A 27,793-nucleotide genomic window follows, 5' to 3' on the forward strand; every position below is an offset into this window, starting at 1 on the left:
TTAACACAGCATATCATATTCAAAACCCTTCAAATTTCAATCTCACCTCGGCGAAATCAAAATTCTAATTCTGCCTAGACGGATTTAAAATCTGCCTGGATTCTAATTTCTCCTGTAACATATATATATATATATATATATATATATATATATATATATACATATATATATATATATATATATATATACATATATATATATATATATATATATATGGTTCTACTAAAGCAAATCAGTTTGTGTTTTAATGTGCTTATGTGAGACAGATCGCTTCTTTTGTGTAATGCATCATCAACTTGTGAGGTCAAACTCAGTAGAGACGTATGCCTCTCCTCCTCTGTCGCCTTAGCAGAGTAGGAAGGTAGGCTCTGTTGCAGCATTTTTAGATCTATTTTGGCAGGATACAACAGACTTGCATTATGAAGAGTCTTTGAATTGTTGTTGTGTGACAGGTTCTGTTTGTTTTGGGAGCTTTCGGTGAAGCTTTTGAGAACAATGCATCCCCATGTGTGCTGATGCAACATGTTGTTCTTACGGTCTTGTACAATCCCATGTTGTACAATCTTCAGTACTCCCTGAGACCTGGAACTGGGGACAAACACACAGGAATTAGGCTCAGAAAGCACAGTTTGTGAAAGGAGCTGGGCTCAGTAGCTGATCAATGATTGTTGGTAATCCTTGTATTTCTCCAACTGTGGGAGAATGTGGAAGTTTCTTTAATACAGAATGTTAAGACAGACTTTTTTTAATGCTGCAGTGTTATACAGGGTGACCCAAAAGTTTGGAAACAAAGTTTAGCTGCAGTGTCTATTTGAGTTGGGGGTGCATGAATTCACTCTTATTTTACCCATTTTTGTTACAGCATATTAAAATAACTTAAAAGCATAGTATTTGCCGAGTGCAATAACTCGGAAGAAAATTAATAGAACCATAAGGTCCAGGTATGCTGGAGCATAACTTCAAAATGCAGGCCATCAGTGTCAGATTTCAAAACTCTTTATGGTAAAGTTTAATTTTTTTAAACATCCAAAAGTACTATGAGGCAACATTTACTGGCCAGTTTGAGGAACCTTCCTAAGCATGAATGAAGATACATTCCAGAAGATACCAGTGTAACCAGTTGGTGGAAACATTCACAACTTTGTATAAGAAACAAAGATGAACATGTCGAATTATGTTTGTTTTACACTAATCTGTTACTCTTCTGAATATATCTGTGGTACTGATTTATTGAAATAACATTATATTATTTGGATTAGAGACTTTTCATTTGTTTCCAAACTTTTGGGTCACCCTGTACACCTAGTTTACTATTAAATACTATGTGTTTAGTTGGGTTCCAGTTTGCAGAAGCCGCTACTGTGAGTTAAACAGTTTTTTGTTGTACTCTCTGTTTTGTTGCTGCTTCAGTGACAGCAATTATCAGGTTACATGAATCTGTGACAATGTTCTTCTGGTGACGTTCCACAGTTTTTACAACTGATTGTTGTTACTTGGAACTGGTGATTGTGGCACTAAGAGAGTGTAAAATGCTGCATTGTATCGCCACCAACAACTTCTATTAAATAAATATCCCTGTGTTAAATCAAAGAAAAACATTAAGAACATTGTTGTCTCACTACAATGTTAATGAAAGGAGCAAAATCTGTCCAGTGTACAGTCACATTGATGACTCATCTCTTTTTTCTTGTGTCTTCAGTAAAGCCATGTCCACGTCCTGATGAAACTCCAAATGGCAGTTATCAAATTATTGAGGGTGAAGACTTTGTTTTTGGAACAGCTATCCAATACGTTTGTGATCAAGGGTACGTGGATGTAGAACGATTCGTAGAAACAAGGCATTATGGTGGCACAGCATTTTTAAGAGTTGTATTGACACTTAGTATGATTTAAAATATAATTTAGTTATTAATTATGCAGCTCTGGTTAATAATAGTTGTAATATCCAATTTGTTATAATGACAAACGCTGTGCATTGAAAAACACAAAAACCCTTCTGTGCACTTATAATACGCATTATAATGTGTCATATCAAGTACTGAATAGGGTCAGGATAAAGTGTTTATTTTAAAATGGAAAGCTTTATCTTATTTTCTTTGCAGGTATCAAGTGGTGGGTGATGACACACTGAATTGTAATCTGGATGGATGGACCGGGAAGGCGCCGACATGCAAACGTAAGTCTCAGTATCAGCAGCAATTGTGTTTCGAGTTCCGTCAATTAATATCAATCCTACTCTGTTCTGTTGACATGAGAGTTTTAGTTTCTACATTAAGGGGTTTTGTTGATATCTTTTTTTTTTTTGTCAAGTTTCCACAAAGAAATTGCCAGAAAGCTGCTGCTAAAGTCCTATTAAGATAAACACATCACACCAGCTCTCAGGCCTCATTTTGGGTTTCAAGTGCCTCAGAGAACAGAGTTTAATGAAGTATTGCTGATTACTATCAGAGATGAGGAACCACATTACATCTCTGACCGTCTTTCTTCAAATGTTTCTTCTCTACCTTTACATGCAGCATTCACTTGCTGTGCACCACAACAAACTTTCAGAAGATATCACACTCTGATTAACTTTCAGTTCAATCTAGAGACATTGTGCTGAACACCCATCATACTCTTTTGGAACCTTTTCATTTCCTTTAAATTTCTGTGTTGTTGTTGTTGTTTTCGTTTACACATGTGGTTTTGTTTATATGCCATTCTTTCTTCTCAATATTCACTTCGGACATGAACAACTATAAAAATAAACTTGCTTCCCTTAAAGCACAAAGTGGAAAACTGATTCAATTCCAAGATTCCTGGCATGGAATTAATGAATCATTTCATTTTTAATTCTTCTTCAAGGACATAATAATTGGGACATAAACTCATAATCTAAACTTTGCAGTTTTAAGTGGATTTTATCTGTCTCTCTTTTCAGTCATTACTTGTGAAGTTGGTGTTCTGCATCCTAATCTCATTGTAACTGGAATAATATCAGCAAGTGAACCTGTTCAAGTTGGATATAAATTACAGTTTGACTGCAGCAGGGATTTTCACCTGGACGGATCTAATGAAACAGAGTGTTTACCAACTGGACAGTGGAGTGCCCCCATCCCAACCTGCTCTGGTACGTTCACTTTATTCAGTATTTGGAATAAATCTGTTCAAGTCACATTTGTAGATTGAAATTTTTATTAAGTGATCTCTCTATCCATTCACTGCACCTTTGTTCAATTTAAATGAAATGAGTTACAACACTTATGACAATTTGTCTACAGAGGAAAAGTTGCAATGGGTTGACACAGATTTACATTCCACTGACTCTAAAATGCTGATGTTTATTCAGCAGAAATCTCTTGATTAAACAATTTCTCTTCTTCAAAACAGACACATGTAAAGTTTCAGGAATACCAGGCAACATAGTCGTCACCCCACCTTTATCAGGCCATCCTCTTCCAACGGGACACAAGTTAACATTTCGTTGCCGTCGAGACAGACAATTTATTCAAGGGAATGCAACAGTTGTATGTTTGGCAAATGGACAGTGGAGTGATTCGTTTCCAACATGTGGAGGTAAGTCAGTTCTTTTCCTCTCCTCATACTCCTTATTAAAAATGTTGAGAAAAAAAGTAATCCATGAACCCAGCTTCAGATATTTCCCACAATGCTCTATGAGATTTGAGGGCTTGATTGACCCAGTTTACCTGCATTTTACAAGGCATTGCATGAACAGTTATGAAGAACAGTTTGTTTGTGTTGAAAATTTCATCTCAGTATGTGTTGGACTGTAAAACCACAGCAGAGTTTTACCAATTTAGAATTAGTGAGAAGATGCCAATTTAAAACATAACGGCAAAAACGTTTTCTTCCAGGATAGAGTTGGTGTTGTTAATGTTTTCTTTGTTGTAAGTTGCATGTGAATGACTGCAGGTTAGTAAATTTCACCTGCTATTGTGAGCAAAGATGTGTTGACCGGGTGATCAGGGGAATTAGTGTGTGGAAGTATTTGGGTTTGACAATGTAGTTGCCAATAGAGTCTTAAGAAAACGTTATGATACGCAAAATAAAAGTCACATGACAAATACTCACTTAGGACTTGTCCACACATACATATTTGTTTTTTAAAACATAATTTTTTCTATATGTCTTCCAAGACAAAGAATTTCAGAACAGCAGTATTGATGAACAGAGAAAATTGAGTTTTTTTATTTGTCATGTAAGAGTGTGCACCATTACCTTCTTTATATACGTACATGAGGCAATTTTGTGCAATTGAAGATGTTATCAAAATAGTCCTGCTGCTGACTTTGCTAACAGGACCTGTACATGTTTACACATTAAAACACAATTGCTGTTTCACTGTGCTGACAAACGGGTGTCAGAATTAGTCCACACATATAGTTCCCTCATTTCTCCATGCAGCATTGCTGGTAGCTGACCAGAACCAATAATATTTTTGAGGTCTCTGATTGTCCAAGATGGTTAAAGTTAAATAGTCTGAATCTGTTGGTTGTCCTCCTCTGGACAGTTGTGTCCACTTGTGTTTTTGTGTTTTCCTGAACAAAGGAATAAAAATTCCCCTTAAAGCTACTACTTAAGTGCACTATGTACTTCTCTCACCTAAATTTGAACAAACATCACAGTGTGACCGAAGTTAGGATAAAAAGAGCACTGATTAATACCAAATGTCAATTCAAAACCCAGGTGTCACATGTCATTATTGGGATAATTCACAGAGATAACACCAAGTATAACTGTTTACAGTGGCATTAAGTTTGAAGTCCACGGCGCATGGCAGCAAACATATAAAAATGTAATAGTTATGACACAACACCACATAAACTTGTACTTTCACTGTGATTGACCTCTGTCTTGTAGCTCCTGTGGGTTGTGGGAAACCTCCACCTCTTGCAGATGGAGACACCAAGGAAACTGTTGACTTCCAGTATAATCATAATGCAAGGGTTGAATACATCTGTCAGAATGTTTACCATATGGAGGGTGGGCCGTTCAAGACCTGCAAAAATGGTGAATGGATTGGACAGATGAGATGCCTCAGTAAGTTACAGTTCCATGTATATTTTTATACTACGATCTGTTAAGATTCTGCATCGGTAAAATTGATTTTGGTTTGCATGGTCTGTCAAAGTGCTAAAAATCTATTAATCATACGCAGAGCCATTGCACATCACAGTCATTACAAACTAAGTGAAATAACATTAATGGCTGGCACAGCAGACACATTTAAAAGTGTGTTTGGACTCAGTCATCCTCAGATTCTCCAACAGGTTATTTGATAACTACGAGGTCTTGGCAGAGAAGGTCTGGTACCTCTCTTTATTACTCATTATTAATAAATGAAGACAAAATAAGAGTAATGAATCCATCACCAGTTCTCCAGGCAGGTACAGTAAATCTGCAAAAGAAAAAAAAAGATTGATGAAAGAATATGATTGTGAAAATGTGACCAAAATGACACAGAGACTAAAACTGGTTCCAGAACTGATCCTTGGGGAACGCCTCAGTTAAAACTAGTCGAGACTCAAAGGCTTTCCTTGTTAACAGCATTGATTATATTACTGCTTGTAGATTCAAACCAATATTTTTTCTTGAAGAGAGGTGACAAGGAAGCTCAGTTAACATGGAAGGTGCCATCACAGCTTTTGACTTCAGTGGCATTCATGTTGTTTGGTGTGGGAATGCTACAACACTTATTTCAGTATTCTTCAAGTATTAATACAACCTTACTGTAGGAAAACACTTCTAGTCAGTGGAAATGTTAAAAAATGCTTTGGTTTTTAAAGAGTTAATTGAAATAGACATGAAAGATGAAAGAATAAGTTTTTGTTGTTAATTTTTTGGCAAAGTTTACTATCTGCATTTTTAAGTCTTATGTATGGAGGTCCTTAACTAACCGAAAAAACAATGAAATGAAAAAAACAGTCAGTCACATCACAGTCTGCTGGCAAGTTATAATTGCTCTGTATGTTGAGCATTGTGACAGAATTAGCTATTGATTTGTTTTGAAGCATCAATCAATCAATCAAACTTTATTTATAAAGCACTTTTCATACAAAGAATGTAATGCAGAGTGCTGTACAACATTTAAAAACATTAAAAACAATATAGGTCCACGAGGGTCGGTATGTTAAAAGGAGATCGGACAAATAAGAATGTGCAATGCTGTTAAGGCATTTAAAAACTAGTAAAATAACCTTAAAATCGATCCTGAAGCAGACGGGGAGCCAATGCAGCGACTTTAAAACTGGTGTAATGTGTTCCCGCTCTCTGGTCCTCGTCAGCACGCATGCAGCTGAGTTTTGCAGTAACTGTAGATTTAAAATGTTCTTTTTGGGAAGACCAGAGAGCAGGGCATTACAATAGTCTAAACGAGAGGAGATAAAAGCATGCATTAGCACCTCCATGCTGGCCTGAGAGAGAAACGGGCGGACTCTGGCTATGTTCTTAAGATGATAAAAAAAAAAACTATTTTTGTTATGTTTTTAATATGTGGGATAAAATTCAGCTCAGAGTCAAAAATAATTGACTCCAGGTTTTTTACAGATTGTGCTAGTTTAAAATCTTGTAATTTAAATAATAGTTTCTCTCTCTGGCCTCAGATATTTCTTTCTAACAGAGAGTACCAATAATTTGGTGTGCTGTACATTTCTGTAATTTACTAATATTAATTTTCTGTAATCTCTTGCAGAGCCCTGCACTGTGGATAAAGATGTCATGAGAAGACGCAATATTTATTTCGCATATAGTGGTCAAGAAAAGCTGTATGCACCCCATAATGGTTTCCTCTCATTCTCATGTATCTATGGAACAAGACCTGTCGGCACACTGGAAATGCGTCAGCAGTGTATTGATGGTGAGATAAACCTCCCCACCTGCGGATGAAGTGTTTTAACCAGTTGGATGTGATAAATCTGAGCACACAAACATGATGACATCCAACATGAAGAGTAGGAGCAGTTATGTATTTTAGTTCTGTGTGCTCATTTAAATAAAATCATATCTACACCCTCAGTCTTTTTTCATCTTGAACAAAGTTTTATAAGTAATAGTTCTGTCTTCATTTGTTAATGTGCTGAGAGAAGTGAAGACAATTGATGAATTGCCTGTTACTCATCTTATGTCAAACTTTATTTGACAAACAAAATAAATGTTCATGATACAAAGTCTATACTTGAAATGTCTTATGATGTTCCCCTTGTTTTGTTTTTCAACATTGAATCATTGTCAAGTGAATTGGGCTTTTTTGACAAGAATTTTTAAAAAGTTCAGAATTAACTACATTTTTTTTTAAATGTCGATATAAAATTGTGTATTTTTTTAACCACCTTTAAAGTGACTCATCGAATTCAACACAAGTGCAACCAATTAGTGCCAGAAGGAACAAATTTAGTGAACTGGAAACCATCTGAGTGCAAATAATGTGTCTCGGGTGGAAGGTCCAGTCACTGAACATAAAAGACCACTCCAAGCAACTTTCTGAAAAGGGCATTGAAAATAATAAGATGTAAAAAGTCACTGAATATCCCTTTGAGTATAGTTAAATTCATCCTTAAGAAAGGAACCAGAGTTCGACCAGAGGGCATGTGGGAGACTCTGAAATCAATCGGAAAAAGGTTCCAGACCAAAATTGAGCTTTTGTGGACTCGATGCTGTCTGGTGGGCACCAAACACTGCACATGATCACAAACAGACCTGTAAAGCATGGTGGTGGCAGCATCATGATGTGAGGATGCTTCTCAGCAGGAGGCCCTGGAAGGTTTGTAAAGGTAGACGGTAAAATGAATGCAGGAATACAGAGTGAAATTCTGGAGGACAACCTGATGCAGTCTACAAGAGAAGAGAACTTGGGAGAAGATTTTTTGCCATAAGGACAATAAGACTAAAGCTACACAGAAATAGTTTAAAGACAACAAGGTGAATGTTGTGAAGTGGCCAATCAGAGCTCAGACCTCAATATAACTGAGAATTTGTGGCTGGATTTGGAAAGTGCCATTCACTCATGATCCCTGTGCAACCTGACAGAGCCTGAGCATTTTTGCAAGGAGGACAGGAGTCAAATTGCTGTGTCCAGATGTGCAAAAGTGATTAAGACCTGTCCAGACAGACTCAATGCTGGAATTGCAGCTAATTGTGTGTCTACTAAATGCCGACTGGAAAGGGATGAAAACTTATGCAATGTTATGTTTTATATTTCTGAATGGTTGATATTACTTTGTAGAAATCTGTGTTTTTTTTGACATGGTAGAATCTCTTTTGTGAATTCTTGTCAAGATTAGCAAGTCTAATTATATTGACCATGATTCAATGTTGAAAAGAAAAATAAACAAGGCAAACTTCCAAGTGGAGTAAATAGTTTCATACTTCACTTCATTTATACACCCCCTGTCAAAAGTTTTAGGACACTGTCTCATTCAAATAAAGTAGAACCTGTCCTACAACTTTTGACAGGGGCTGTATTTCATCATATGGATGTGATCAGGACAGGACTCTGATCATACATGTAAATGGTGAAAAAAAATGGTAAATGGCTGTATTTATATAGCACTTTTTGGAGCATGTTCAGGGCATTTACACAGCATTTGAAATTTCATGGCGAAGAATCAAAATTCCAGAGGCCGCCACGGGCACACCCTTCGACTTTGGAAAAAGATTTTAATAACTTTGGATCATTAAGGCCTCCTGTATGTACTGGCTGAATTTGAGGTGAATTGGAGTTTCCCCCTAGGAGGAGTTTGCTCTAGAAAAAAATGAAAAATGGGCAAAATCTGACATTCAACGCAAAATAGCTCACTTCCTGTTGGGTTTGAAATGTGGCTGTCACTGACTTTTTTGTTCAGCCTGATGTGCTGCATATGTGTACCAGATTTGGTAGATACAGCCCCTGTCAAAAGTTGTAAGACAGGTTCTACTTTATTTGAATGAGAAAGTGTCCTAAAACTTTTGACAGGCTGTGTATAATATGTGTGTGTGTGTGTGTGTGTGTGTGTGTGTGTGTGTGTGTGTGTGTGTGTGTGTGTGTGTGTGTGTGTGTGTTCACTTTCCAAGCATCCTCTCCTGGAATCCAACTAATGTTTTGTATTTTTGCATCTGCAATTACTGCACTTTTTTAAAATCCTCACCCTACTACTATAGTAGGCTCATGAAATTGGAACTTCAGACTCGGAGATGCTCACTTTGTGGATGCCTTGATGTCTGGTGTTGCATTTAGCAAAGGACTGTGTTTAAATAGTATTATCTCTCAAATGTTAATTTTTTTTTATCAAACATATTTATTGTGCAGACTTTAAAAGGCATCATGAACAGTGTACAAAAATAAAGAAAATCTTCAGGTGAGAAGTCTGACATTATCCCCCCCCCAACATCTTAACAAGAGAATATTGAACAGAATATGACCTGAGTGACAGACAAAACACAAAATATCCCTCCGTCCCCACCCACCCACCCACCCACCCACCCAGGTGTGCTATGCTCACTGCACAGGATAAATAAAAAGAAATAACAATTGAAGAAAAAAAATAGTGAAAATGAATAACAAACAGAATTAAGTAATATTAATGGTAGCAGCAACAGCTATAGCAGTAAAACAATGATTGCCATAAATGAAAACGATAATAGAACATTCATAAGGTAAAATGAAATTAATAAATAAAAGTAAATAAGTAAATGAATAAATAAATGAATAAAAGAGAGAGAGAGAGAGAGAGAGAGAGAGAGAAAAAGAGAAGTCACAGTTAGCTTTGAAAGTCTAGTAAGGTTAGAGAGTTAACATAGGAAAGAAAGGGGTCCCAAGTTCTGTGAAATCTTCTCACTGATCCTCTGACTGTGTGTTTGATTTTTTCCATATGAAGAAAAGACATTAAATCTTTCAACCAGGAGGTCATGTCGGGGGGATTAGGACTCTTCCAGTGCAAAAGTATACGTCGCTTGGCTATGAGGGCAGCAAACGCAACCAGGTCGGCTTGGTATTTATTGAACCTATCCACCGGTGATACACCAAAAATAGGTATTAAGGGGCATAGGGACAGGGGAGTGCCCAAAATTATAGAAAGGGAGCTGAAAAATGACGACCAGAAGGGGCCGAGCCTAGGGCAGGAGAAAAATGTGTGCGTGTGGTCTGCAGGGGAAAGAGAGCACCTGATACATTTATCGTCTGAGTCAGGAAAAAATTTCTTCAGCCTGGCCTTAGTATAATGAGTCCTATATGACACTTTAAGTTGAATCAGGCTCATACGAGCACAGGTGCAGGTGGAGCTAATTCTAAGTAGTGACTCTTCCCACCAGTCCTCATCTAGTGCCAGCCCGAGCTCCTTTTCCCATGTGTCCTTCAAAATGAGAGGGAAGAAATTTGTGATGAGAGCAGAAGATTGCAAATTGAGCCGATGTTATTTTGTGAAGTCGGTGGAGACATTATATTTTCTAAGAGGGTCTTCTCAGGCAATTCAGGGAAGGATGTAAAGTTGGCCTTAGCAAAATTGCGAAGTTGGAAATATCTAAATCGATCCTGTAGCGACAGGCCAAACTTAGCAGCAATACTTTCCCTTCTACCAAATGTTTTGTTCAAAAAAAGATCAAGAAAAGAGACCAGTCCCTTCCCCTTCCACAATTTAAAAGCATTAAGAAAAGGTGATTATTACAGATAGGGGACAGGACAGAGGAAGACCTTAATCCAAAATGCTGCTTGCACTGTTTCCAGATTTTAAGTGAAGAGAGAACGATCGGACTGTTGGTATACTGAGAAGGTTGCGATGTAAGTGAAGCAAAAAGCAGTGCAGGTAAAGATGAAGTGCAGGAGCTAGCTTCTATGAGACACCATATGGTGTCAGGGGTGTGATACCAAGTTTTAAGCCTCTGGAGGTTGGCAGCCCAGTAGTAAAACAGCATATTAGGAAGTGCCAAGCCCCCATCACATTTGGGTCTTTGGAGGATCGATATTTGAATCCTGGGGGGCTTGCCTGCCCAGATAAAAGAAAGTAAAGAGGCGTTTAGAGATTTGAAAAAAGATTTAGGGAGGAAGATAGGGAGAGTTTGAAAGAGAAATAAAAGCCGAGGTAGTATGTTCATTTTAATTGTTTCGACGCGGCCTACCAATGATAGAGGCAGCACACTCCATCTGTGAAGGTCTGATTTGATCCTCTCGGTCAGTTCCACAAAGTTGTTCCTATGTAGTGAGCTGAAGGAGTGGGAGATGTTGACACCTTAATATTTAAAGCCACTAAGAGATAAACGGAAGGGTAGTGCATCAGGGGAAATCAGCTTTGCTAATTGGTTAAGAGGAAAACATGTACTTTTTGCAATATTTAGTTTGTAGCCAGAAAACACTCCGAAGGTCTCTAACAGGTTCACCACTCCGTCTACACAGTTCACTAGGTCCTGGACATACAACAATGAATCATCAGTGTACAATGTACTCTGTGCTCAATGCCTCCTCTGATTATACCTGAAAATAATGTGGACCTCTTCAGGGCTATGGACAAAGGTTCTATAGCGAGTGCAAAAAGCAGGGGCGAAAGAGGGCAGCCCTGATGTGTGCCGCGGGAAAGAGAAAAAGACGGTGAAATTTCTGAGTTCGTTTTGACTCTAGCCACTGGAGCAGAGTATAAAAGACGGATCCAAGAAACGAACTTAGGGCCAAAACCAAATTTTTGGAGGACTGAAAAAAGGTAACCCCACTCCACCCGATCAAATGCCTTCTCCGCATCGAGTGAAATGACCATCTCAGGATTCAGAGAAGCAGAGGGAGTTAGAATCACATTCAGAAGTCTACGCACACTGGATGATAGCTGGCGGCCCAGAATAAAACCTGTTTGGTCTTCCGATATAATGTCAAGGAGGCAGGTCTCCAGCCGGCGCGCCAATGTCTTTGCCAATAGCTTGACGTCGTGGTTAAGCAAGCTAATTGGTCTATAGCTACCACACAAAGTGGGATCTTTGTGAGGCACAATTTTTTAATTTGAATATTTAAATATTAACCCAAACAACCATCTCTTTCCAACATTAAGCAAATCTTTTAGTAAACTAAACCTGAGAACATGCTGAAAGTACGCTTTGGCTTAGTACGCCGACCATCCACCCTATCCTCCTCCACAGGACTTCTATGTAGAAAAGTGTGTTAGTGAGCCCAGCTGAAAGCAGTAGTAGAAGACCTGAAATAATCTTAAGCACCAACACTTTTTCATATATTTCTGTTTGAGTGACAGGACACAGATACAGATAATCTGAGCTGAATGTCAGCAGACAAACTGTTTATGCTGATACGTTGCAACACGTCAGGTGTACCGTCCCACTGGGCAGTCCATGCTGTGACCCTCTGTACTCCATCAGAACTGGAGCTGTTAGCAAACAAACTGAAACTCTCCTCAGGAAACAACGACTGGCAAAAGAATGAAGCTGTCTTTAACCCTTCTGTTTCTCCAGCTGTGGGAGAACGTGGAACTCTCTTCGTCACAGAATGGTAAGTTGGACTGTCTTCTTTTTATTTAAAATTGCATGAATTATTTATGACTTATCTTTGTGTAAAAACAGACAGAGTTGAGGTCAGATTACGTTGTACACAAAGAGCAGACTCCAGTGAAAATGTCCTCATTAGATTTTAGGCATTAGAGGAGAATTTGTGTATATGTGTGGAAGATGTCTTTAAAGTAAATTTGTTTTGTTAGATTATGGTGTTTTTGACTAGAAACTCCATAACCTGGTATTTATGGGCAATAAAAAGCAAATGTGAAGAATAAAATGTTTATTTTTTCTAAATTGGTATCCGTTGTGGATTTTAGAATACTTATTTTTCTGTGCATGTATGTCCCTGACTTTAGTCAGTGTAAAATATTTGGGCATACTTCATGTGATCTGTGACTGCATAGTGTCTTCATCAATATTTCTTTTTGCTGTTGTTGCAAGATTACAAGCTTGTACATGCTAGCTAAGGTTCAATGCTGCCTTTTAAACTTTCTTAATGAGTTTTATGTCATGAATTCATTGTATTACTTCAGCTTACAAACAGATAAATAAAGAGTGTATCCAAAAACTGTGTACCTGCAGTTAAAATATATTTTTAAATTACTTTGTATAAAGATATTAGCAGCTTTTCAGTGTTGTGAAGACTTTAGTTTTACAGTTGTGTTGTGTGCACAGCTACAATGTACACATTTGTACATGTGGCAAACAAATGAGACAAAATAATCGAATAATTGGAGTTTGTTCGTGTCACCATGTTTGTTTCTCAGCATGTTCAAAGCTCCCTGATGTTCCACATGCTCATGTGTCAGAAGAAACCAAAAAAGCTGAGTACCAAGAAGGAGACGTGATACATTTCACCTGTGAATCTGGTTATATATCAGACCACACTTCAAAATATGTCTGCACAGGGGCAGGGTGGCTAGCAGTCCGTCGGGGAATGTGCTACTGTGAGTAAAATGGTTTTATGTTTTTTTCGCCACTTGAATAATTATTGTAAGAGAAAGATCTCTTCTGAGATCCATACACTGAAATTATGTCCCGATACAGGACCCACGACTACAAACCACTACAAGCTGCCCTAAATATTACACTAAACTGCACTTTAACGTGCCATTCTGCTTTATGTAATCACAATAAAGCTCAACCTTGTAGCTGACATTTTGATCATTCACACTTAATAGGATGGATTCCTGTTTCAGAGTCAGATTTTCAAGAAGATTCACACAGTGAGACCTTTGCTATCAAACTGCTAGCCTCAACATCAGTGTCTGAATACTATCCCATTGGAACATCACTTTATTTGAAACATGTAGAACCAACAGGCTACAGACAAATATTATTTTAAAAGAAATGAATGTATTTAATACAACATTTGTGTTTTGTGCATCATTTGAGACTCAAATTACAGAGCCGACATGACACCGAACCCCCTTTCATATTAATTCATGCATTGTGACAGTGTGTGTAATTTCCTCTTCTTTTCTGGTCTGACTCTTGTTTTGTTGTTGTTGCTGCTAGCATGTTCAGTGCTCCCAGATGTTCCTCACGCCCATGTGACAGATGAAACCAGAAAAGCCGAATATCAAGAAGGAGACGTGATCCATTTTACTTGTGAACCTGGTTATACGTCAGAGCTGACCATCAAATATGTATGTGCGAGTGAGGGTTGGCTGGCAGTCAGCCAGGGACTATGTTACTGTGAGTTAAACATCTTTCTGTCCTTCTCTTTCACCACCAGGTGTTGCCCCTTAGATGTAAATATATCACATATGATAACAACATGACAAGATATAAAAACAGAAAGTATTTCAACTTTTAAATCTCTTTAGCCCTTCATCACTAAAATGTGGTGGCAATTTTTTTCATATTTAAGAAAAGGCACGCTGTCATTTCTCTAACCTATCTGGCACGCTTCAAGTCTAAATTGAATAGCGTTGCATTAACATGAACTTCGCAGAAGCACTGGAGATGATGAATACTTGTCTTTGGCACTGTAATCATACTTTCTTTTTTCAGTATCATCTCTTACACACAAACAAAACAAATCTTCTCAAAAATGAAGACTGTTGTCCTTTTTCAGGATGTACCTCATTATAAATTGTGGAGTATTTGTTCCAAGTTCCAAATCAAAATCCAACTTGTTTTCTTTTTTTAATTATTCTGACTTCCACCAACTCCAGAGAAATATTTGAGCACTAAATGCCAAATGATGTTCATAAGCTTCTCTCTAATCATGTCTGTCTAGATTAAATGTACTTTAATACAATACATATAAATATATTGAGTCTAAAGTTTAACCGCTTTTTTGTGAAGCTGTCAGGTAGAAGTAAGTAGCTGAACTGATTGGTAAAATAACATATGAGAACATAAATCACAGTTTTCTACCCATAGGCTATTCCTTTATTGCATCATTTGCAATCAGTTGCAGCCATTTTTTTCCTTGTAGCTCTACACTATAACAACCTGATGACTGAAGTATATGGCACTCAGTAATTTATAAGAGTCACATGACATGTTAAAGGCTTATTTTTATGTGAAAAAGCACAGAGTCCGAAGCAGAAAGCAGTTAACAAAGAAAGTTGAGAACCACTTTCATGATATCTGTCATCTCTGACTGGGGCTTTCGTTTTGTTGATCCAAACTACACAAACAAAGCCTGGCTATGCCAAACTTGCATCATAATATAGAAAATCAGCTGTAGTATACAATGTTTTTTTAGACATTTAACGCTTACCAAAACAGTAAAGTAACAAGTTGGGGGAAAACTATCAACTAATGTGCCATGAAGCTCTGTAAAGCCGAAGTAAACAGAAAAATGTTGATGGTAAAATGAATCATATAGTTTTTTGACTGGATACTATGTTTTATCCTTTTCAGACCCTTGTCAAGTTGGCAAGATGCATCCTCGTCTCTTTGTAGCTGGATTACCACCACCAAATGAAAGAATAAAACTGGACATAAATTACAGTTTCAGTGCAGCAATGACTTGACACTAAATGGGTCTGAAAAAATTGAGTGTTTACAAACTGGACAGTGGAGTGCCCCCTTCCCAACATGCTCTGGTATGTTCACTTTTAATTTCTTCATTATATTGAACTGTGAAAAAATATTTGTTCTGATGTCTTCTATTGTTGCATATTCTCACATCTATGTTCCAGATCATCAGACTTCTGTTTATCTGATATGAGACAGAGATGACCCACAAAGCACAAAATACAGAGTTTCAATGAGGATTTATTGAAGATTTATTTAAAACCTATAATACCCCTGCAAAAAAGTAATTACCCCCCTAAAACCGGTTGGTCCACCCTTGGCAGCAACAACTGCAGTTTAACATTTGCAATAGTTTGTGATCAGTCTTTTACATCATGATTGAGCAATTTCAGTCCCCTCTTTTCTGCAGAATAGTTTGAATTTAGCCACAATAAATGTTTTTTCCAGCACAATCTGCCCTTCTAAAGGCCTTGCCACAGCATCTGAATTGGATTGAAGTCCAGACTTTTGGCGCGGCCGCTGTAAAACCTTCATTTAGACACAATGCTTCGTCAGATTTAACTATTTACGCATTTGCATTTGTGTTGGGTGATGACTCTGTCTCTGGAACGATCTATGACACAGACAGTCCCTGAGATCACAGCACCCCAATATTTCTCTCTCGATGGGAGCAGATGAGTGGAGTCACTGCCTTTGAACTTAATGAAATGCCGATGTGATGCAACAAGCATGTCGCCTTTCCTCTGAATTCATGACCTTCTCAACTGCATGCTCGGGATCAGCGGTCTGTGGAATACAAGCAGAGAACATGTGGCAAGACGCTGTTACAGAGCCTTGATACAGAGGAAGTGTTCTATGTGAGATATGAGATTATGTGTGGCATGAAGCGTGACATACAGTTGTGGAAAAAAGTTTTCGGACACCCTGAAATTTTTAGACAATCTCAAATATGATCATGAAATATTTGTCGGGAAATCTTTTTCTGTGTTTCAAAAGGTGTGACTGCATTAGACAGACACAAATATGAGCATTTTTTGTTTTTCTTGTGTATTGTTTACAAGAAAGACTAACAAAGCTCAATTCTTGACAGTTTCAGTATGTCAGTTCTCAACATTGTCAGTATCAAATGAACAAATAACAGAGAATATGTTCAAATCTGAGCAAAAAATAAATAAAGCATTACATCATCAAATTAATATTTAGTTGTCCTGCCATTAGCACACAACAGAGCTGTAATTGTGGCTGGCATGTTCCCCAGAAGCCTTTGACACTGTTGAGGGGTAATTTTGTCCCATTCTTCTTGAATGACTGCTATTAATTCTTCTACATTCTTTGGTCTGCGCTTTGAAATAGACCTTTAGATAATCCACTGCAGATTTTCAATGGGGCTAATGTTCGGGGATTGAGCTGACCACTCTCAGATCTGGATACTGTGCTCCTACAGCTAAATTCTACTGGACCTGGATGTGTAGCAAGGGGCATTATCTTGTTGAAAGAGCCAGCTTTGACCTCAACAGAACAGTGCATTTGCAGAAGCAGGGCAGTGTGATTGGGGCATCGTTGGGCCCAATCACGCAAGAACTGGACAGCCAGGCATTGGAAGAAGATTCTGTGGACAGATGAGTCCAGTGTCCAGCTTTATCTTTCTCCTGCTAATGTGAGGGTACACAGAAGGCCAGGAGAAGCATGATGTCCAGCATGTACAGTACTGTCAAGCATGGTGGAGGCAGTATCAGGGTTTGGGGATACATGAGTGCTGCTGGTGTTTGTCATTTCACTGTTGGTGATGGCACAATGATCTCTGCTCCCTTCTGGGGAACCTGGAGAACATGCCAGCCTGGATTAGGGCTCTACTGGGTGCTAATGGCAGGACTACTAAATATTAATCTGACGATGTACATAATTTTTATTTTGAAGCCCGAAACTGGATTTCTTCATATGAATCATTTGTTTAGCATATTGGCATATAGAAACAAAAATCTAAAGTTTCAAGAATGATTTCAAAATAAAGAATTTCACAAAAGAAAACAGCGCCTGCCAAACACAAAGTCACAACAGTCAATACTGAGTATGGCCTCCATTTGCTTCGATGCAGGCAGCAATCCGTCGGCGCATGCTTTGGACCAGGCTTCTGATTGTGGGTTGGGAACAGCCCATACGCCTGGCTACATCACTGTAGCTCAAACCGGCCTCCACCATACCCAGTGCCCGGAGACGTTGTTCATGTGATAGACGCGGCATGATGCTGTTCACTGGAGTAACAATGGTGGCCTTTTTTGGGCCTTTATATAGGCCTTCAAAACCCATTCTCAAATTGTGCAGATACTCACTGAGTATTGCTTGGTGTGTATTTGGTTCACTTTTGCAAAGTGACCAACCCATGTGTAATGAATCATGACAAAATGACAACTCATCATTATCTCAACTACCAGGGCACTAGATCATCAGTAAATCCACAATGAATAATTACAACCCCCCTACAAGTAGAATTCTGCGTACATTTCTACCTCAAAGTTTCTATTGACTGTCAGTGTATATATATATATATATATATATATATATATATATATATATATATATATATATATATATATATATACATACATAGTGTCATTGAAAAAATTACTACATCACCCTTGTTTTCTTCAATTTCTTGTTCATTTTAATGCCTGGTATAACTAAAGGTATTTGTTTCTACAAATATAATGAAAACAACAAAAATAACTCACAAGACTTTAAGAGCTGATATTTACACATTTACCATGCTTTTCTTGATAATAACCAAATCATTTAAGTTCTTACATCCATAGCTATGGCATTGTGCAGCCAAAAGCAGTGCTTTAAAGGTCCCATATTATGCTATTTTTCAGTCACATCATATAGGTCTCAGAAGCCCAAAAACATAATATTTAAGTTTGTTCGCCCCAAAATCATCCTTTGTTCAGAGTTTCAGCGGTCGAAAAAGTCACTCTCACCAGCCCTCCTCAGAACAGGCTGTTTCTGAGCCTGCTTCCAGGTATGCAAATGAAAGCATCTGTCTGTGCCCACTCCCCCTCCCCTCTCTGGGAGAGGACGCGACTTACAACAAGCTGTCACCGAGGGACTGAGCCGCCTCTTGGGAACAAACCCAAGAGGAAAAGAGCCGGCCAGCGGAGAGTTCGCTCCCGTAATCCCTGACAGCTCCACCACACCAAGAACCCGCCGCCCCTTGACGAAACGGTGGGCCGCCACAGGCGGCGAAGCCGACGCCGCAGCAGCCGCTAGCAGGAGAGATGCTCCGGCAGCCAGCAGCCGGCCACCACCAGCCGAGAGCGGGGAGCCACCCGGCGCCGCTGCCGCCGCTCTCCAGACAGCTGCTACTGGTGCCATGAGCCTGGTCACTTCGCACAAGACTGCCCGGCGCCCACACTGAGAAGCCGAGCTCCGGGAAACGAGAGAAGAGTGGCGCTGCGAGGGAACCGCGACTCCAGAACCCCCTCCCTCACCCAGGACAATGCACGCTGGTAGGACAGTGCGGCCATGCCGGGGGGGGGCACAGTCAGGGGGAGGAGTTAAATCCGCTTATTTTGTCATCGGACCCAACTCAAACTTGGCCTTTTGAGCAGGCATTTTCACAAAATGTGGTGTAGCAAGGCAGGGAGGAAACACACAGTTTTCAAATTCGATCCTCATAATGAGGCTACTGCACACTACTATAAGAAAACTTTCACAAAGAGAGATTTGCATAATATGTCCCCTTTAAGGCATTCCATGTTTTCTTTTCTGTCTATTTTTGTCACATGATACACATAGGAGTTAGTGCTTGATTCCATAACCATTGTTTTTGATGACTGCAGCAATACGTCTTGGCATGTTCTTCACCAGCTTCTGACATTGTTATGCTGCCACAGCAGCCCATTCCTATTGCATATAGTCAAACTAATTTGCTTTGTTTTTTGGCTTGTGGTTCTCCACTTTACGTTTGATGATTTTCCACAGGTTTTCAATTGGATTTAGATCTGGTGATTTAGCAGGCCAAGGAATCCAGAGTGTTTAGTTCAAACACAGCTGGCCCCATTATAGTCATCAACCTGTAAAAAATGCTAATTGGAACTGTAGTTGTTGTAGATGTTTAAGGTCAATTCTGTGTTTTTGGGGTGAACTTACGATTGAGACTGGGTTCAAAAAAGGAAAAGAATAGAGTTTAATGAAGTATTGCTGCTTGCTATCAGGGATTAGGGACCAAACTACATCTCTGACTGTCTTTCTTCAAATGTTTCTTCTCTACCTTTACAAGCAGCATTCACTCGCTGTGCACCACAACAAACTTCCAAAAGATATCACACTCTGATGAACTTTAAGCTTGTTAGGATGGCTGTTTTGCGGTTGGATAAAACAGGAGGCTTGAGGTGAGATAAGATGCAGGTCAACCTGGCATTTATTCACCAACATAGCATTAAAAGTACACAAACAGCCAAAATGGTTAAATGGTGTGTTGTGGCACTCCTCTCCTCTCTTCTCACTCTCACTGACTTCATTTTTTTTTTCTTGGAGTGTATGTAATTTACAACACGTTTTTCAAAGGAAACCTTCAAGTCTGCACATTCATATGCTGTATATAGATTTCCAGGCTTTTGAAATCCACACAGTCCACAATATTGAGTACTGCATCTCCGTCTACATTCAGGTCATGCACATCATCCATGTAGGTGCAACACCCAATACACACACTCATGTAAAACCAAACAACAACAAAAAAAACACAAAAAACAAACTAACAAAAAAGAAACTATCACATTTAAAGAAGTGCCACACATACGTTAAGATATTACCTAATGCCTAATGTAATAAAAATATTTTCCCTATTTTGCATTGTACTCTTCCCATCTGTTGTTCATCCTATAAAATAGCCGTTCAAAGGATGCCACTCGTCCCAGCTCACAGAACCAATCTCTCAAGGGTGGAATTCTAGAGTTCTTCCATTCCCTTAGCAGAATCTGTCTGCCTATCATTATTGCTGTTTGTATGAATGAAGCGTTTTGACATCCATCTACAATTGCTGGATCTCCGAGCACATATAATCTGGGAGAGAACTCAAAACCGTCACCTGTAATTTCCCTAATACAGTTGTGTATTTCACTCCAGTACTCTAAGATTTTGGAACACTGCCACAGAGCGTGAAGCAGGGTTCCACTGTCTTTTTGACATTTCCAACAATTTGGTGTGTTCTTTAGGTCTAGTTTATGTAATTTTGTTGGTGTCCAGTAGTTACGATTAACTATTTTAAATTGTATTAATCTTATCCTTGAATCCATTGATAGAGTTTTGAAATTCTGACATACTTTAAGCCATTCTCACTCACTAAATGACAGCCTCAGGTCAGTCTCCCAGATACATTTTAACACAAGTGGTAAATTACAATTTTGCTGTATAAGTTTTGAGTAATACTTGGACATAGCATGATTTGATTGTGATATTTTAAGGATATCACTGAGCAAAGTAGATTTAATTACTGTGCTTGAGAGATCCATCTCCGAGCTTAATAAATGTCACAATTGCAAATATTGCCAGAAACACTTTTGTGGAAGGTAAAACGCCCAAAATGTCTGTGCACGCCACTGAACATAAGGGTTAACCAAAAATAATCCATCCATCCATTCTCTATACACCGCTTTATCCTCACTAGGGTCACGGGGGGTGCTGGAGCCTATCCCAGCTGACTCGGGCGAAGGCAGGGGACACCCTGGACAGGTCACCAGTCTGTCTCAGGGCTACATATACAGACAAACAGTCACACTCACATTCACACCAACAGGCAATTTAGAATAATCAATTAACCTCAGCATATTTTTGGACTGTGCCCGGAGAAAACCCACGTATGCACAGGGAGAACATGCAAACTCCATGCAGAAAGATCCCAGGCCCACCCTGGGATTTGAACTGGGGATCTTTTTGCTGCAAAGCAAAAGTGCTAACCACTACTCCACTGTGCAGCCCCCAAAAATAATCAAACACAAGAATTTCACAAAAATACAATGTCTTTAATTTCAACTATAATAACAAGCATTAAAACTGGATATCTATTTCCTAAAAATGACTACCAACATCCTCATCAGGTAAAATATTTATATTATCACCTGAAGAGATTTCTTCTCACTCTCTCCTCACTTACACTTGGTTCCTCCCAGAACCTTAGAAAAGATGTTCCAGCTAATGGGGACTCTTTTGTAAGGAACACCTGCAGTTACAAAGGAGAGGTGAGTCTTGTCACACTTTTCAATTTATGCATTATTAAAGCAATGCCCCACACCCACTTCAACAGGCATTCAGTTATAAAGTCCAGTCACTTAATCCTTGCACTTAAACTCAATTAAACTCACCCAATTCTGCAAGGAGAAGCCACCAAACAACCCATGGCTCCACATGGCAGCACATGGCAGCCTCAAAACCACACTCATTAAACCCATAAAAACAATCATTGTCTTGTGTCCTATATCTTGAATGTGAACTCCACAATGGTAATGGCAATGACACTGGCCTTCATTAAATTGTTCAATCTAAAGACTTTGTGCTGTGCAACCTTAAACACCCATCCTACTCTTTTGGGACCTTTTCATTTCCTTTAGATTTCTGTGTTGTTGCCTGTTTATTTATTTTTTTCATTTATACTCATGATTTTGTTCATATGCCATTCTTTCTTCACTATTCACTTTGGATATCGACAATTATTTAAAAAAAAAATGCTTCTTTCCTCTAAAGCACAAAGTGGAAAATTCCATGTTTCCTGACCACTTACTCATGTCATTTTTAATTATTCTTCAAGGACATGAAAATGGGGATATGAATTCATGAACTAAACTTTGCAGTTTTTAAGTGGATTTTATCTGTCTTGCTCTTTTCAGATATTACTTGTGAAGTTGGTGTTCTGCATCCTGATCTTATTGTAACTGGAATACTATCAGCAAGTGAACCTGTTCAAGTTGGATATAAATTACAGTTTGACTGCAGCGGTGAGCTTCAACTTGGTGGATCTAATGAAACAGAATGTTTACCAACTGGACAGTGGAGTGCCCCCATCCCAACCTGCTCTGGTACGTTCACTTTATTCAGTATTTGGAATAAATCTGTTCAAGTCACATTTGTAGATTGAAATTTTTATTAAGTGATCTCTCTATCCATTCACTGCACCTTTGTTCAATTTAAATGAAATGAGTTACAACACTCATGACAATTTGTCTACAGAGTAAAAGTTGCAATGGGTTGACACAGATTGACATTCCACTGACTCTAAAATGCTGATGTTTATTCAGCAGAAATCTCTTGATTAAACAATTTCTCTTCTTCAAAACAGACACATGTAAAGTTTCAGGAATACCAGGCAACGTAGTCGTCACCCCACCTTTATCAGGCCATCCTCTTCCAACGGGACACAAGTTAACATTTCGTTGCCGTCGAGACAGACAATTTATTCAAGGGAATGCAACAGTTGTATGTTTGGCAAATGGACAGTGGAGTGATTCGTTTCCAACATGTGGAAGTAAGTCAGTTCTTTTCCACTCCTCATACTCCTTATTAAAAATGTTGAGAAAAAAAGTAATCCATGAACCCAGTTTCAGATATTTCCCACAATGCTCTATGAGGTCTGAGGGCTTGATTGACCCAGTTTACCTGCATTTTACAAGGCATTGCATGAACAGTTATGAAGAACAGTTTGTTTGTGTTGAAAATTTCATCTCAGTATGTGTTGGACTGTAAAACCACAGCAGAGTTTTACCAATTTAGAATTTGTGAGAAATGCCAATTTAAAGCATAACAGCAACAGTTTTTTCTTCCAGGATAGAGTTGGTGTTGTTAATGTTTTCTTTGTTGTAAGTTGCATGTGAATGACTGCAGGTTAGTAAATTTCACCTGCTATTGTGAGCAAAGATGTGTTGACCGGGTGATCAGGGGAATTCGTGTGTGGAAGTATTTGGGTTTGACAATGTAGTTGCCAGTAGAGTCTTAAGAAAACGTTATGATACGCAAAATAAAAGTCACATGACAAATACTCACTTTGGACTTGTCCACACATACATGTTTGTTTTTTAAAACATAATTTTTTCTATATGTCTTCCAAGACAAAGAATTTCAGAACAGCAGTATTGATGAACAGAGAAAATTGAGTTTTTTTATTTGTCATGTAAGAGTGTGCACCATTACCTTCTTTATATACGTACATGAGGCAATTTTGTGCAATTGAAGATGTTATCAAAATAGTCCTGGTGCTGACTTTGCTAACAGGACCTGTACATGTTTACACATTAAAACACAATTACTGTTTCACTGTACTGACAAACGGGTGTCAGAATTAGTCCACACATACAGTTCCCTCATTTCTCCATGCAGCATTGCTGGTAGCTGACCAGAACCAATAATATTTTTGAGGTCTCTGATTGTCCAACATGGTTAAAGTTAAATAGTCTGAATCTGTTGGTTGTCCTACTCTGGACAGTTGTGTCCACTTGTGTTTTTGTGTTTTCCTGAACAAAGGAATAAAAACTCCCCTTAAAAGTACTACTTAAGTGCACTATGTACTTCTCTCACCTAAATTTGAACAAACATCACAGTGTGACCGAAGTTAGGATAAAAAGAGCACTGATTAATACCAAATGTCAATTCAAAACCCAGGTGTCACATGTCATTATTGGGATAATTCACAGAGATAACACCAAGTATAACTGTTTACAGTGGCATTAAGTTTGAAGTCCACGGCGCATGGCAGCAAACATATAAAAATGTAATAGTTATGACACAACACCACATAAACTTGTACTTTCACTGTGATTGACCTCTGTCTTGTAGCTCTTGTGGGTTGTGGGAAACCTCCACCTCTTGCAGATGGAGACACCAAGGAAACTGTTGACTTCCAGTATAATCATAATGCAAGGGTTGAATACATCTGTCAGAATGTTTACCATATGGAGGGTGGGCCGTTCAAGACCTGCAAAAATGGTGAATGGATTGGACAGATGAGATGCCTCAGTAAGTTACAGTTCCATGTATATTTTTATACTACGATCTGTTAAGATTCTGCATCGGTAAAATTGATTTTGGTTTGCATGGTCTGTCAAAGTGCTAAAAATCTATTAATCATACACAGAGCCATTGCACATCACAGTCATTACAAACTAAGTGAAATAACATTAATGGCTGGCACAGTAGACACATTTAAAAGTGTGTTTGGACTCAGTCATCCTCAGATTCTCCAACAGGTTATTTGATAACTATGAGGTCTTGGCAGAGAAGGTCTGGTACCTCTCTTTATTACTCATTATTAATAAATGAAGACAAAATAAGAGTAATGAATCCATCACCAGTTCTCCAGGCAGGTACAGTAAATCTGCAAAAGAAAAAAAAAAAAGATTGATGAAAGAATATGATTGTGAAAATGTGACCAAAATGACACAGAGACTAAAACTGGTTCCAGAACTGATCCTTGGGGAACGCCTCAGTTAAAACTAGTCGAGACTCAAAAGGCTTTCCTTGTTAACAGCATTGATTATATTACTGCTTGTAGATTCAAACCAATATTTTTTCTTGAAGAGAGGTGACAATTTTGTTCTGAATGAAATCGGAGTACAAACTAGTTCACATTTTTAGAGGAAGCTCAGTTAACATGGAAGGTGGCATCACAGCTTTTGACTTCAGTGGCATTCATGTTGTTTGGTGTGGGAATGCTACAACACTTATTTCAGTATTCTTCAAGTATTAATACAGCCTTACTGTAGGAAAACACTTCTAGTCAGTGGAAATGTTAAAAAATGCTTTGGTTTTTAAAGAGTTAATTGAAATAGACATGAAAGATGAAAGAATAAGTTTTTGTTGTTAATTTTTTTGGCAAAGTTTACTATCTGCATTTTTAAGTCTTATGTATGGAGGTCCTTAACTAACCGAAAAAACAATGAAATGAAAAAAACAGTCAGTCACATCACAGTCTGCTGGCAAGTTATAATTGCTCTGTATGTTGAGCATTGTGACAGCATTAGCTATTGATTTGTTTTGAAGCATCAATCAATCAATCAAACTTTATTTATAAAGCACTTTTCATACAAAGAATGTAATGCAGAGTGCTGTACAACATTTAAAAACATTAAAAACAATATAGGTCCACGAGGGTCGGTATGTTAAAAGGAGATCGGACAAATAAGAATGTGCAATGCTGTTAAGGCATTTAAAACGAGTAAAATAACCTTAAAATCGATCCTGAAGCAGACGGGGAGCCAATGCAGCGACTTTAAAACTGGTGTAATGTGTTCCCGCTCTCTGGTCCTCGTCAGCACGCATGCAGCTGAGTTTTGCAGTAACTGTAGATTTAAAATGTTCTTTTTGGGAAGACCAGAGAGCAGGGCATTACAATAGTCTAAAGGAGAGGAGATAAAAGCATGCATTAGCACCTCCATGCTGGCCTGAGAGAGAAACGGGCGGACTCTGGCTATGTTCTTAAGATGATAAAAAAAAAAACTATTTTTGTTATGTTTTTAATATGTGGGATAAAATTCAGCTCAGAGTCAAAAATAATTGACTCCAGGTTTTTTACAGATTGTGCTAGTTTAAAATCTTGTAATTTAAATAATAGTTTCTCTCTCTGGCCTCAGATATTTCTTTCTAACAGAGAGTAGCAATAATTTGGTGTGCTGTACATTTCTGTAATTTACTAATATTAATTTTCTGTAATCTCTTGCAGAGCCCTGCATTGTGGATAAAGATGTCATGAGAAGACGCAATATTTATTTCGCATATAGTGGTCAAGAAAAGCTGTATGCACCCCATAATGGTTTCCTCTCATTCTCATGTATCTATGGAACAAGACCTGTCGGCACACTGGAAATGCGTCAGCAGTGTATTGATGGTGAGATAAACCTCCCCGCCTGCGGATGAAGTGTTTTAACCAGTTGGATGTGATAAATCTGAGCACACAAACATGATGACATCCAACATGAAGAGTAGGAGCAGTTATGTATTTTAGTTCTGTGCGCTCATTTAAATAAAATCATATCTACACCCTCAGTCTGTTTTCATCTTGAACAAAGTTTTATAAGTAATAGTTCTACCTGCATTTGTTAATGTGCTGAGAGGAGTGAAGACAATTGATGAATTGCCTGTTACTCATCTTATGTCAAACTTTATTTGACAAACAAAATAAATGTTCATGATACTAAGTCTATACTTGAAATGTCTTATGATGTTCCCCTTGTTTTGTTTTTCAACATTGAATCATGGTCAAGTGAATTGGGCTTTTTTGACAAGAATTTCTAAAAAGTTCAGAATTAACTACATTTTTTAAAAAATGTCGATATAAAATTGTGTATTTTTTAACTACCTTTAAAGTGACTCATCGAATTCAACACAAGTGCAACCAATTAGTGCCAGAAGGAACAAATTTAGTGAACTGGAAACCATCTGAGTGCAAATAATGTGTCTCAGGTGGAAGGTCCAGTCACTGGTCCACAATGAACATAAAAGACCACTCCAAGCAACTTTCTGAAAAGGGCATTGAAAATAATAAGATGTGAAAAGTCACTGAATATCCCTTTGAGTATAGTTAAATTCATCCTTAAGAAAGGAACCAGAGTTCGACCAGAGGGCATGTGGGAGACTCTGAAATCAATCTGAAAAAGGTTCCGGACCAAAATTGAGCTTTTGTGGACTAGATGCTGTCTGGTGGGCACCAAACACTGCACATGATCACAAACAGACCTGTAAAGCATGGTGGTGGCAGCATCATGATGTGAGGATGCTTCTCAGCAGGAGGCCCTGGAAGGTTTGTAAAGGTAGACGGTAAAATGAATGCAGGAATACAGAGGGAAATTCTGGAGGACAACCTGATGCAGTCTACAAGAGAAGAGAACTTGGAAGATTTTTTTTCAACAAGACAATAAGACTAAAGCTACACAGAAATAGTTTAAAGACAACAAGGTGAATGTTGTGAAGTGGCCAATCAGAGCTCAGACCTCAATATAACTGAGAATTTGTGGCTGGATTTGGAAAGTGCTGTTCACTCATTATCCCTGTGCAAACTGACAGAGCCTGAGCACTTTTGCAAGGAGGACAGGAGTCAAATTGTTGTGTCCAGATGTGCAAAAGTGATTAAGACCTGTCCAGACAGACTCAATGCTGAAATTGCAGCCAATTGTGTGTCTACTAAATGCCGACTGGAAAGGGATGAAAACTTATGCAATGTTATGTTTTATATTTCTGAATGGTTGATATTACTTTGTAGAAATCTGTTTTTTACTTTGACATGATAGAATCTGTTTCGTGAATTCTTGTCAAGATTAGCAAGTCTAATTATATTTCAGTGTTGAAAAGAAAATAAACAAGGCAA

At 38.3% G+C, this 27,793-nt stretch overlaps 2 long non-coding RNA genes across 2 annotated transcripts; one reads left to right on the plus strand and one right to left on the minus strand.

Moving 5' to 3' along the window:
• Window positions 1-3,858: 3,858 nt before the first annotated feature.
• Window positions 3,859-24,262, minus strand: LOC127533668 (uncharacterized). The gene is made up of 2 exons (XR_007941426.1): window positions 23,713-24,262; window positions 3,859-4,302 (listed from the first exon to the last, which is right to left on the minus strand). It is a non-coding gene; the product is annotated as an uncharacterized LOC127533668 (long non-coding RNA).
• On the plus strand, window positions 12,292-22,480 carry LOC127533665 (uncharacterized). The gene is made up of 5 exons (XR_007941423.1): window positions 12,292-12,454; window positions 13,224-13,403; window positions 13,975-14,154; window positions 15,334-15,518; window positions 22,332-22,480. It is a non-coding gene; the product is annotated as an uncharacterized LOC127533665 (long non-coding RNA).
• Window positions 24,263-27,793: the final 3,531 nt, after the last annotated feature.

This window comes from Acanthochromis polyacanthus, chromosome 4 (genome assembly GCF_021347895.1).
Source record: "Acanthochromis polyacanthus isolate Apoly-LR-REF ecotype Palm Island chromosome 4, KAUST_Apoly_ChrSc, whole genome shotgun sequence".
Taxonomy (NCBI): domain Eukaryota; kingdom Metazoa; phylum Chordata; class Actinopteri; family Pomacentridae; genus Acanthochromis; species Acanthochromis polyacanthus.